Raw genomic sequence first — 13,552 nt, 5'->3', positions numbered from 1 at the left:
CCCTTCCAAGGTCTCCTTTCCCTCCTTCCACCAGGCTCCATGCCAGGAATCTAGGACAGTTCTGAAAAACACATGTACTGTCACACTAATTTCAATATCATACTGCCAAATATACAATAAATGTCTAATAGATATTTGACAAATAAATTAATGAATGAAGACTTGACTAACCCCTTTGGCATGTGGACTTTTCTATGAGTCTATAGTTTATGCTCATTTCTAAATGCTAACTGAGCACCTATCGCATGCAAGGAAATTAAGTTCGATGGAAGGAAACTCAATGAAGTGTATGATCATACTTTGCACAAACTTGCAATTTGTTGCTAACCAAGTGTACACGTGATAAATCAATACTATAAAGTATGAAATGGGTTATATTAAGTAATGAGTTTGAAAATTTCCTAAGGATATAAAAAAGTGAGATATGTCAAGCAGGGAGAGAGAAAAGAAGTGGGAAGGATACATTAAATGGACAGGAAAACCACTTAATGCTGGATGAGGTCTTTTTGAGCTGCAGGGGACAGAACCCAATCCAGGTCAATGTATCGGCTTCCATGGCTGGGTTTGGACACTGCAGGTCAGGGGCTGATGGGACAACATAGGAATCTAAAATGTCTGCTCACAGCAAGAGAAATGAACCTTCTACCATACATCTGTACTCCTTCTCATGCAATTTCCAACTAACCCTTTTCACCCTTCAAAACTAGACACAGTTTCTTCAGTATAAGAAATACAAGTTGTCTAAATTTGTTTTTGAGATGTCTTCCTGGGCCATGAAATATGTTTCACTGAGGCTGAAACCCACCAACAGCTGTGTAGGGAAGCCAAGTAGGAAGTTGGCAGAAAAACTAATTGAAAACCCAATCAACCCTGCATTATTTACCAGTGATGAGCCCAAAAATGGAGCTGTCTCCTCTCCTTAGTATACACACATCCATGAGCGACATGGCTTCATGACATCCTCGTTCCTGCTCTTGGGTGCCGTTCCCCATTCCTGATGCTGTCTTCAACTGTTAATTAATTTAGGGGCTGCTCTAGGGTGCCTATTCACAAAGCTGACTCTGCCAGGGGACAAAGAAACTTATTTCTCTTTGACCATTATGCAACTATTAATGGATAATAGTGGTGAGAAGGGGAAAATTACTATGTAAAAATGTGATAATTATACAGAACTGGATATTTATCTAGTTAAGATATGCAGAAAATATGTGTACATGTAACCTAATCTTTGTATTTGAAGTATACATACAAGTGTTATATCTTTGGGGGTTTAAATTATATTATTTTTCTTGTATGAAGCATGAAAGCTGACAATGAAGACATGTTTATCAAATTGCTAGGTGACACAAAGCTTTGATGAATGAATCTGCATTCAAAGAGAGATCCACAATGGTTTTTCCATTGGTCTTCAGCATTCAGAATGCATCACATACACTGTAGAGAAATGGGTTTCAAGGCAACCAAAAGAAAATTAAATATTAGCCTCTTCCTTTTCCTACCCCTTCTTTCTATCCATCCAATAAAGCAGTTGTAAGTTTGCTGGCAGAGACCTGAACTTGTGGAAGCTTGATAGGTAGAGGCATTTGTGTTTCTTAAGGTGAAGGTTAATTTGAGAGACTTAAAGTTAACATGTAATTTTGGAGGTTTTGGTTGTCTGGTTTGTTATTGGAACTTGGCTTTTATCTCTCAGACAAGACTTTTTGTGCACTTGAAATTTCAAAGAGCTCAAGGTAAACCAAATTCTTGGATCCGTTAATAAACGGTTACTGAGTGGTGTCCGTGAGAAGACAATGATACATCAACAAAGTTGGGGAAGCTCTCAGACTTCTGGGGTTTACAATCAGGTGAAGAGAAGTGATTTTGTAACACTCCAAGAGGTCCCTTGGCCTGTGAACCTCAACAAGTAGGGCAGCTTCTGGAACTGGACCTGGAAGGATGAAAGAGAGGGACGCTGGCTGGCATGTGGGTAGGAGGGAGCTCTGATGACTTTCTGAACTACACAGAAAAGAAAACAATTGGAGGGGTTTGGCAACTTTCCAATTCTCGCTGACATCTTGGCCCCTGTGCTTGGAGTTTTCAGTCACCTGTTTGAAGCTATTCCACAGCCAGCATCCTCAACGAATCTGCTTCCTCCTCGTTCTCCAACCAGCAGGTGCCTTTAGTGGACAGCAGTGTTGAGAGCCCACTCATCCTCTTGGAAGGGCCCTGGGAGGATCCGAATGTTTTACATGAATCAAAATTCAATGAGAAGGGCTAGGACTGTCATTCAACCTAAGGAACAAGGAAACCAATAACCACGGGTTGTAGTGTGTCAGGTGCTTTCCACATGTTACACAGTTTTTCAGCACAGATGTTACAGTCAGAAACAGAGTTGGAATTCCAGCTATAATAATTTTTAGCTGTTACTTTTCAGTAAGAGTTTAAAGCACAGTCTCTTCTAGTAGTATTATCACTACTACTCCACAATTGTTACTTTTACTACTACTGTATCTTCTATGATAACTGCCATGTTAGATGTTCCAGAATTCAGAATTCTAAAGCCTTATACAGTAGGTATTACTATATATCTTTATAAGAAGAATAGAGAAGAGAAAAAAAGTAAATAAAAAGCAAAACTAGGTCTGTAAAGCCCATTAAATAGTTTGCCCAATGTTATACACCAAGAAATGCAAGTTCGCTTGACTCCCAAACTGTAAGATTATTTGCCAGTGCATGGAATATAGAGAGTGGAAGATCCAGCTCTCTTAGGACCAAGGCAAAGAGAGGCAGAACAATAGTTTTCTAAGCCCTTAAGTGGCAGAAAAAACTCTCAGCAGAGCAGAAGCACACAGAGTCTGGATTTAGGACCATCTTGCATACAAACAGGCCATGTGGTCATGAAAGCTGTTCTAGTGCCACTTGCCCTACTGTTGGCATCACCACAATGTTGCCATGGCCTCCTTTACAAACTTATTAAACCAGCTTAGTTCTGCTCTACATGTGTACAAAATATTCGCAGGAAAATAGAATTGAAAGACAAGCTTGTTTTGGTACAATTTTTTTTAAATCCATGTCTAGTTTTCTCATGATATGCATTTTTTAATTTTTGAAGACTTCTTGTTTGTATGCATAGATTTCCAAAAATTGTTTGCACCCAAATAAACCTAACTTTTCATTCCATTTCTACTGAACTTCTTGAAGTACTTTCATATGTCTCTAGCACAACTAAATGGTTCAGGATAGTTATTTTAAATATGAAGTCTATTCTTTCATATGTCATTGGAATATTCTGGAAATTCTGATGTTTATGTGTCTAAGGTTGATTCTCACTTCTAGAAATGATTGAAAAATTACTTGGCTTATTTTTAATGGGAAAAATAGAGTTGCTAGAGCAGGACCACTTCTAGGTCGGCTTGCTGGCACCTCTTCTGCTGAGTTCACAGGAGAGCTGCTTGGCTGCTTTTTGCAGGACACGGAATCCCATGGAGCCCAGCATTCCGAAGAGGGGAGTAGCCACATCCAGGAGACCCCTCACAGTAGCAGGAGCAGCGCCAGGGAGACCCTGCTACTGGTACCCCACTGGACAGTGTTCTCTGCCAAGAAGGCCAGGTGTCTTACAGAAGAGAACATGACTTCACAAAGGGAGGGGCAGGGAGTTAGTAGGTTGTGCGCAGGTGTTTGACCTTAGGTGTCATTTACTCCTCCCTCAGCACCTCCAGCTGGAAGTGAGTTATTTTCTCTCATTTATGAGTTAGGAAACCCACGTTCAGAGAGTTGAAGTCATTTACCCAGGGTCATGTGGGTCAGTAGCTGCCAGTTCGTTTCGTGGTGCCACAGTGCCTTTCTCTCCCAGACGGGGAGGCTCCATGACTCCACACCCAAGAACCCACTTCAAGGGATGCAGGCACTGAACATCACCATAGAGAAATAAAATGTTTGGGTAGACCATGGAGGCTGGCAGGTTTGGAAACTCAGCTGGAGTTGAGGCGTGGCCATGCACGCATCTGCAGTGTGGTCTCACCGAGGATAGCCCTCCCCTGGGTCTGCAGCACCTGATGAGAGCGAAGGTAAGAGCAGACCCAGACCACTTTACCGTCAGCCACAAACATCTCTCCAGCACTTGCCCTCCGAGAGTACCCAGGGGTTCCCAATCAATCATTACCGTCTTCCCCAAGCATAAAACCTGCGTCTTGTGCCTGCCTTCTTTTTGCAGGAAGACAACCTCAAACACAGTTCTCTGAGGCAAATGACCTCTGGCAACCATAAAAACATTACCACTTTATCAGTCTTTTTATTTTAACCCTTTTTATCAGATTAATCCTTCATGTTCAGTGCATTAGATGGATGTATCTATTTTATCTTCACAACTCTGTATGGTAAGTACTTTCATTTTCTCATTTTCTAAAAGGGACAATCAGGGTCCGAGTTGCCCAGGGTTCTATATAGGAGAGCCAGTCTGGGGGTCAAGCCCACGTCCTTCTGATTCTGTAGTGGTCACCCTAGATATTACTGAAGTTTGCTGGAAGCACCTGTTCCATTTCTATTTCGGTGGGAGGGTGAGGGGGCATCACCCTTCAACAGTTGGAGAGGGTTTGGGGTTTACCAGCCGTCCTGCTGTGTGACTGCCATTTGCCAAACAACTGGTGACATTGGTCTTGAGCACCTCTACCTTGTGTCCTGCCCAAGTGCAAGGGGGGAGGCGCAGTCTGGAAGGTATCATTCACTGTGTTCTACCACCCCTTCCGCCACGCATACCTAGTGTGTGCCATTGTGCAGGATCCAAGTGTAGGGCACACAGATGCCAACCGCAAGCCATGTAGCTTCAGCTTATCTCTTCTCTAAGGGTCAGTTGAACCCATTCAGGATCAACTGCCGGGCACCAGGCACCCAAAGTCCTCCCAGTTTAAAGACCCTTTGTTCCCTTGAAAAGTTGCCTTTGTCGGGGAGGCTGCTATTGTGGTGGTCTTAGGAGGGAGGAAAATGCCGACATCTCCAATTTTTAGTATGGTGAATGTCAGTGTTTATGCCTGCGCAGGCTGGCCTAATTATCCCGTGTCCTCTAAAATCTTCTGCTGTAATTACCACTCACCGCAGTGACACCTGCTGCTTGCGCCATCAGCAGCAGGAGCTCAAAGCCAGAGCACGCTCAGCAAAGCGCAGGCGACACCAGCAGCTGTTTGTGGGAGCCTCACGAGCCACTTGCCCTGGTCCCTCCGGAGTAAATGCCACCCTGGTTGAAAAGTTGGAAATGTTTGTCAGGCCAGGAACAAAGCTGTGAATGAATGCTACAGTAATTTGCTTTCCCACAATGCTCTCCTTTTTCTAAAGCAGCCGCGGAGGCAGCTGATGGGGCCAGAGGGGGAAGGGGGAACACCAGTGGTATCTGGTATGTCCTGGCTATTACGGGGATAATTGCCTTTCTGTTATCTACATATGTGGTGTAACGCACAGAGGGCTAGCTGAAGAGTTGAGACAGCTTAAGAGAATAGCTTTTAAGCAAAACGCTGTGTTAAAAAGACTGATCCACCTTCTAAAACAGAAAAATGCCCATTAGCGCACACGAGTGGTATTGAGTTGTGTTTGCAGTGCACAGGGAATAGTTTGTCCTGGCTACTATGCCTGGAACCGCAATATAGGAGCAGGGGAGAAGGAAGGAGGAGGAGGAGGAGAAGAGGAGAAAAAAAGAAATCAATAAATTCAGTGTAAGCAAAGTCACAGCAACCTTTAAAATAATAAGACAAATCCATTTATTTCACAAATGTCTTCATTTCCAAATGCCATTGTTTGGGGCACTCTGCTGTCATTGTCCATGACATTTTCGAAAACTTGGCTCTTAATCACTCAGGTGTAGCTGGAGTTCTCCCGCAACAGCCAAGTTAAAAGATTATACATTCACCCGACCGCTCCAGCAGGGAAGATGGACTTTAACAGCCTTGTCCTGTGCACGGAGGAGGGAGGTTGGGCGGTGGGGGAAGAGGCTTGGAGAAAGACAAGGCTTAAATATGGACAGAAAAGCTCAGCTGTATTGCTATATACAATGAAAAGTAATTACAGAGAAAAATGAAAGCTATTTCTTGCTGTTAGCAGGAAGAATAAGAGAATTCTGTACCTTTTTAAAGCTCTGAGTCCATTTTGATGTAATTGGTTCCGGAATTATTTATGACATTAATTGCTACGCTATCGACTGCCTGTCAGTGGCTCTGGCAGTTAGTCCATCTTTCTTAGCAGAGACAGCCCGCTCAGCCCAAACTAGACTGACAAGCTAATTATACCCATCTTCCCCTTCAGTGACAAATGCTGCTCATCGGAAACCTTTCTAGAAATAAGCGCTCATTCTTCTCCCTTTTTCCTGAGCCAGACATAACGGATATCTCAAGGTGCAGATCGCAGCTAAAACTCGCTGCTCAGGGCTATTAGCTCTGAACATCTCACTTGAGCCAAAAAACCTAAGCATCTTATGTTATCAAACTCCATGTCATTCCCTGATGTTAGTTTCCAGGGATGAGCAGGGGCCCGGCCTGTCAGTCAGAGCCAGGCAGAGAAAGCTGGGCCCCGACTGAATTAGCCACGCTCCTCTGAACATTCCCCCGTGCGGGACTCAGGTGTTGATAAGGAGGCTGGGCAAATGCCTCGTGGGATCTGTACAGCTGCTGTTGGGGACGGTGGCAGAGGCAAAGTGGGGTGTTCCCCTGGCTCCCTTGTGGCCTTAGCCAGAAGTGGCTTTGTGACTGAATTGTGCCCGTGGTTCTTGGGTTTGAGACTGATCGGGCATGCAGTGTCAGTGGATCGTTTCGGGGTGTGACAGCTGCACCCCAGGCCATGCTTCGAAAACTGGGCACCTTTGTGTGCGGGACATGAGGAGGAGGCGCAAGAGAAGGAATGTTGGAGGATGCAAGCTGGTTTGGAAGAAAAGGCATGCACTTCAGCACTCAAGAGTGACGCAAAGTGTAGCAAAAAGGAACGGCTCCCCTTCGGAAATAGCTCCTGGTTAATTCTTGCCCATAGATTGATTTGGTTTTGCTTTGCTTTCTGCTGTCCAAAGGAAGTCAGCAAAAGTGTTTCTCTGTTTACGTGATGCCGGCACCTGAGAATGCTGGGTGCCACCTGTGCCTCTACACTCAGCTAGCGGGGGGAGTCCCAAGGCTCAGATGCAAGTCTCCTAACTTGGAGCTGGGGAAAGACTCCCACTGTGAAACTGCAAACCTGTATTTGAGCAACCCCATCCTGCCTCCCTGCCAAGGTGTGGTAGGGATAACATTGGTAAAAATTTTGAAGACGTGAAATACAGAAGAAACCTGTCATCCACGGCACAGTCTCGCCATGAGAACTGGGGTGAAACACAAGCTTTGGGTCAGGGAAGTGGAAGCAGCTGTCCTGGGAAGGCCTCCTGGACGCTGGGATCGCTAGGCTGGTGTGGGTGCAGCAGGGCTCGCCACGTGATCCTGCTACTGTCTATGACTAAAGGATGTTTGTGGGTGCCAGGTAGACAAGAGGTGACTGTGATGGGTTTGTCTGGGAACTGTCCAGTGTAACCAGATCTGCGTTCCCCACCGTTGCCTTTCAGGAGATGTCTGAATTGTGGAAGGAGGAAGTAGAGGCATGGTCCTTCCTGTCTGCCATCAGGAGGTCTATGGCTGTGGGTCTGGCGTGGTCGCTTGCCTGCTGGCTCCTCTGATTGGCACGGGGCTACCGTCAGACTCGCAGCTTTTCCAGATCCTACTGGATCGTCTGCTTCCGCTTCCCCAGCATGTGGACCAGCTGGGCCAGCTTCTCTTCAAAGTCAGAGGCCATTAGGAGGCAAGAGACTGATACGGCTTCCAGACGGTCTCCGTGAGCTCCAGGCCAGCCTTGTAAGTTCCGACTGGTTCTTTATCTATTTTGGATCAGTTGTTCTTTCCTTGCCATGTGTAATGAACTCCAGGCTCCAGCACAGTCTGTGCTCAGGTTCTGCATCCAAGGATTCCACGAAGCAGGGATCGGATATATTGGGAAAAATAATTGTCTTCACCGAACATGTACAGGCTTTTTTCCTTGTGATTCCTTGAACGATACTGCATGACAGCTACTTCCACAGCATTTGCATTTTATTAGGTATTATAAGTAATCGAGAGGATTTAAAGTACTCAGGGGGATGTGTGCAGATTGCATGCAAATACTATGCAATTTTAGAGAAAACAATTTGAATGTCCATGTATTTTGATAACCACAAAAGGTTCAGGCCCCAACCCCCCAAGAATAAGGAGACAACTGTATTTATAAAAAGTGCTAATGGTCCTAAATTTATCAATTATCTTATATTTATTTAACCTCCTGGTGGATTTGCGTCATTGGTCAAATGCTGACTGCATAGGCCATCTGCTTCCTTACTGATGTTGGGGGAATTCTTTTCCTCTCTGGGGCTCAGTACCCTTTTCTGTGAAATGAACAGCTTTATCTGGGTGATCCCTATGGAAGAGTTGTATTGATAGGATTGAATATGTTCAAGAAGATGAGCATGTAAGAAGCAAAAGACATTTGGCATTGACCATGGCATACTCAAGTATCCAAGAACTGGAGTGGACATCTGGGGTACCCATGGGTGCGCTGGTCACTGCCCGTTCACTGAATGGGCCAGGATGTCCTGAAGCCTTGAGTGGTGCTGAGGCTGCGAGGCACGCCTCCCTGGGTGTGCACCTGCATGGTTTGGCTTCTCTGGGAGGATCAGTGAATGATCTCGGTTGGGTAGAAGAGAGGAGTTTCCCTCTGTAAACTGCCTTCCCTGCTGGGAGGGAGGAGATAATTGAATAGCTAAACTGGGGACATTTTACACTATATGTATTCTTTTTTCTTGTGGTAAACTCTTTAGAAAAACCCACATAAATTTAACATGAAGCTTTAAAAATTGGTTCCTTTAAAGCACTGTCTGCCTATAAATTGTGTGATGCTGAGGGCAGCTCTCTTAGGCCATTCTTTTCCCTACGTGCACAGAGCTGCTGAAATGGTGGCTGGAGGAAGATAATTATGTATCCAAGTCTCCACCCTACCCTTACGCCACTCAAAATGCATTGTCTGTGCATTTGCTCAAAATGGCCAGAAAGGGGGGAACTAGGACTTCCTTGAAGACTTTGACCTAAACCATCAGTCCCAGTGGGGAGGAAAGTCCACTGCTGTGCACCTGATGCATGCCACAGAGTCTGGCCCAAAATGAGAATGCAGGAAATGTCAGCTCACTGGATAAATCACCTTCCAGCCAAGGTCTGGTCTGATTTGTTCTTGCTAATGTGGAAATTGAGGAATGGCGAGAAGATCAGGGAAGCATTTAGGGAAAGCGTAGCATCCTGACTCTTGGAGAGATAAACAGACCCGTGAACAAGAGAAATAGGCTCTCTGAAGCTGTGGAAGAGGGCTACCTCCTGCGGCCCCCAGCAAGGTGACCTAGACCCAGGTGACTGTTCTCTTGTCTGAGCTCTGCAGGCAAAAACATCTCTCCTAGCTGGAAAAATACCTGTTAAAAAAAAAAGGAAAGTGAACTTGGCAAATAAACTTTCCAATCAGTGACTTAAACTTTCAAATAAGCATTTTATAACATGACATAGGATGGTTCAAGTTTAGCCCTGATGAAGACAGAAATTACCTAGCAATTGTAATACAAATAGCAATGATATCTTAGAGTTACCAAACAAATCATAGACCCCAAAGCCCTTTAAGCTTCTACCTTGGCAGGTCTAGGGTTTTTGCATATCATTACATTATCCTAACTTCAGTAAATGTTTGTTAACAAATGTTTTTTTGAATAAATCAATGACAGTTCATAGTATGCTGAAGCTTAGCATTGCCGTACACTTTTCTCAGTGTTCAAGATGGCATAGATGTTTTCCGAACTTGCCCTCTTACCACACCCACAATGGCAAGTAGACTCACCTTCACCTTCATCAATACAGGTAGTGTTGAAATTGAAGAGCTGAAGATGTTTCAGATCATAAAGAAAAATACAGAACAATCACCAGATGTAATCCGCTTTAAAAAATTAGCTCACAGATCTAAAAGAAAAATGAGGTCTCCTATAGCTTTTCATTATTGTATGGCTTATCATACTATGTGGGTAGGTATTTTAAGATCAATGTATAATTTTTGTAAAGTTCATTAAGATGATGAAGTAATATTTCTCTTTCCTCCCTGTATTTTCTATAAAACTGTGCTTGGACTACGTTTTAGCAGTCATGTAGATAATTATATATATGTGAACATGATATATAATTATCTTCTTCTGAAATGTATTGACATATAATAACTGTATACACTTATGAGGTAGAAAGTAGTTTTTTCATTTGTATATGGTTTCAATGGCTTTGATTTAGTTTGGGTGGCCCCTACATATTCAGGGAGTGAGAACTTGGTCCTTGGCATGGTGACAAGGGAAGTGATGGAAGTTTGAGACGATGGGACAATCTGGAAGGTTGGTAGGTCATTGGGAGTACTGCCATTGGAAGGAAACACGGGTCTCCTGGAGTGAGTTCTCATGAAAGTGAGTTAGTATAAAACCCCAAGCCTACTCCTAAATCCCTCTCAGCTTCCTGCCTCGCCATGTACTCTATGCCTCCCCACGTCATTGTCACATTCCTGCCATGACGACGTGCTCTGATGTCCTCATCAGAGGGAAGATCAAGGGGCTGTCCAACATTGGACATTCAGTCTGTGAAATGTGAGCTAAATCAACCTCTCTCCAGAATTCTCTTGTCCCAGGTATTTTCATTATAGCGCTGAAAGGACTAATTGAGGTGTGTGATGATGAAAGTGATGTGTGCTAATTACGTTTATTTTAACATTTATCAGTTATTTGTTATGAGAAAGCTCCATCTCTTCTAGCTACCTGAAATGCCCAGTGCATTATTGTTAGTGGTAGTCACCCTACTGTGCAATAGAGTATCAGGAGTTAGGTCTTCTAACTGTATTATTGCATCCATTGATCACCCCTTCCTCATCCCCCTCTTGTAGCCACTGTTGTACTCCCAAATTCTCTGAAGTGAACTTTTTGGGATTCCTCATATGAGGCACCTGTCTCTGTGCGCCTGGCTTATTTCACCTAACGTAAGACCCACAACCCTTGAGGCTGCACATGACAAGGCTCCATCCTTTTTCTGGGTAAATAGCATACCATTGTGTATATATACTGTGATTTCTTTACCCAGTCAGCCGTCTATGGGTATTTAGTTGATTGTATACCTTGGCTGTTGTGAGTAGTGTTGGAATAAACATGGGAGTGCAGATGTCTCTTCACATTGATTGATTTTATTCCCTTTAGATTGATACTTGGTAGCGAGATTGCTGGATCAGATGGTGGTTCTGTTTTTAATTTTTGAGGAACTTCCACAGTTTTCCATAGGGCTATCTGGGTTTATGTTCTCATCAACAGACAGCACTGGATGCTGTTTAAGAGTTTGTCTTTTCCCACACCTTCACAAGCATTTGGTTTTGTTTGTTTGTTTGATAATAGCTGTCCTAACCTCATGAGGTGATATATTCTCATTGTAGGTTCAATTTGCACTATCTTATGTTAGTAATGTTGAACATTTTTTGTTAGACTTGTTGGCTATTTGTATGTCTTCCTTAGAGAGATATCTACTCAAGTTTTTGGCCCATTTTTAAGATTATTTGTGTACTTTTTCTATTGAATTCAAGATCCTTGCAGTCTCTAGATAATAACCCTTGCCATATGCCTTTCAAGAATAATGTCATTGAGTATGCTACCCATAGCTCATGGAGATGACTCTCTAGCTCCTTCTGTAAATCTTATATCTAAACAGTTAACAGTCTTTGGGAAGGCAAGATGAGCAGGTCTTAATGCCCAGCCGAGAATACCAAGGCTGCAATACTGAGCTCTAGGGAAAGCTTTGTATTCAGTGGTTCTTTTTCTTTCTAATTTCTGAACTTAAGGCTGTAGCTGAGAGGAAGAAAAAAAATGGGAACCTCCCTCTTTGTCGATAAGCTCACACAGCTTGCCAGTGTTCAGACATTATCTTTCCTTGGGACAGGTGACGGAAGGGGTGGTTTGCTCTCACTTCACCCTGTCCTTTCAGGTTTCCAACATTTTCGAGACATATGTAGTATTTTTTTTTTTCAGGTGAATGCCACAAGAGATCTAATGGAAGATGCATTTGTTTTTGACTTGTAATTAATCAAGATAACATCTCTCTCAACCATTAGACAGTAAAATCAATACCCCAGGCAGCTGCACCGCCAGTTAGACTTATACACCAATACCCATTATTGGCAAATCGGTGATGTATTTAACTGTGTTGTACTCTATCATTTTATAATATGTGAACAATGGTACCATGTTGAGAGCGTTGGGAAGGCTATTTCTGCCCTGGAACCAGCAATGGGATTTCTACCATACCCTCTGCCTGGCTTCACCACCTCCCGCACCCATAGTTGGGGTGATGATTTATTGCCTATGTTCTGTGTTCCTATGGCATGAAACCACTCACTGGTTCTGGACACCAGAATCTCGGGATGTGAGGGACATAGGTATAGCAGGGATGCTGGAAAACCACCTTAGCAAATGTGGGTGTATCAAGAGCTCCATCTATCAACAGGCAGCACTGGCTAGAGCAATTGTGGCCATGTCTATTCTGAGACCTTGCTCTCTAATGAAAGGTGGGAGTAGAGGAAGGAAGAGGATGAAAGGGGAAAGTAGGATCCCTCTTTGAAAATGACATACAGGTCTGAGAGTCTAGCTGGTAAAGGAACAAAATTCTGGAGGGTTTCTTGTAGGACTACATTAGTGGCACCTGCCCCAGTTGCTGTAAATATATATATATATATATATATATATATATATATATATATGAGTGGAGGCAGAAATCAGCAAGTCAAGGGCTCTACTACAAGGACAGAGCTTTGTCCTTGAGGCAGCCCATAACCACTTTCTGACCTGGAGTTTGAGTATGAACTCAAACATGTACATGGTGCACAGAGGTCTTCAGAAAGTTCATGGAAAATGCATGCTTTGAAAACTATGTGTTGATTTCAAGTTTTTGCACCAAAATTAACTTTAAAAAAAGATTTATTTATTTGAAAGGGAGACCTAGAGAAAGAGAGGAAGAGTCCTAGATCTTGCATCTGCTGGTTCACTCCTCAAATAGGAGTAATGGCTGGAGCTGGGCAGATTAGAAGCTAGGAGCCAGGAGTTTGTTCCAGGTCTCCCACATGGGTGCAGGGGCCCAAGCACTTGGGACATCTTCCACTGCTTTTCCAGGCCATCAGCAGAGAGCTGGATTGGAAGTGGAGCAGTCAGGGCTTGAACTGGTGCCCATAAGGGATGCTGACACTGCAGATGGTGGCTTAACCTACTACACTACTGTGCCAGCCCCAATAAACTAATTTTTTACTACTTTTTTTTTCCATGAAGTTTTTCAAGTACACAATTGTTCCAGGATTGGTTAGACACTAAGACCTGGTGTAGTAAACAAAGACTCTGTATGATGCAATGAGTCTCCCACAGCCTCTGTTAGAAGCCTGTCAAGTCACGGAAGTCCCACACCCTGATGACTCTCACCAAGGAAGCCCTTGTCTCCAGCATCCCAGGTTTTTC

The 13,552-nt window shown here is 43.7% G+C and overlaps 1 long non-coding RNA gene across 4 annotated transcripts in view; it reads left to right on the top strand.

Moving 5' to 3' along the window:
• The first annotated feature begins 4,132 nt into the window (after nucleotides 1-4,132).
• The window catches only part of LOC149122033 (uncharacterized), a 93,107-nt gene continuing 83,687 nt past the window's right edge, over nucleotides 4,133-13,552 (top strand). For 2 of the 4 annotated variants that reach the window (XR_016220993.1, XR_016220992.1), the window contains exons 1-2: nucleotides 4,133-4,355; nucleotides 7,544-7,829. This is a non-coding gene — a long non-coding RNA (uncharacterized LOC149122033). The remainder of the gene's footprint in view (nucleotides 4,356-7,543; nucleotides 7,830-13,552) is intronic. The other 2 variants (XR_016220991.1, XR_016220994.1) reach the window with 2 other exon arrangements.

Source organism: Oryctolagus cuniculus, chromosome 15, assembly GCF_051225735.1.
Source record: "Oryctolagus cuniculus isolate XC-2025 breed Fujian yellow rabbit chromosome 15, ASM5122573v1, whole genome shotgun sequence".
In the NCBI taxonomy this organism is placed as follows: domain Eukaryota; kingdom Metazoa; phylum Chordata; class Mammalia; order Lagomorpha; family Leporidae; genus Oryctolagus; species Oryctolagus cuniculus.
The sequence above is the reverse complement of the archived record's forward strand: the minus strand, read 5'-3'. Positions and strand labels throughout refer to the sequence as shown.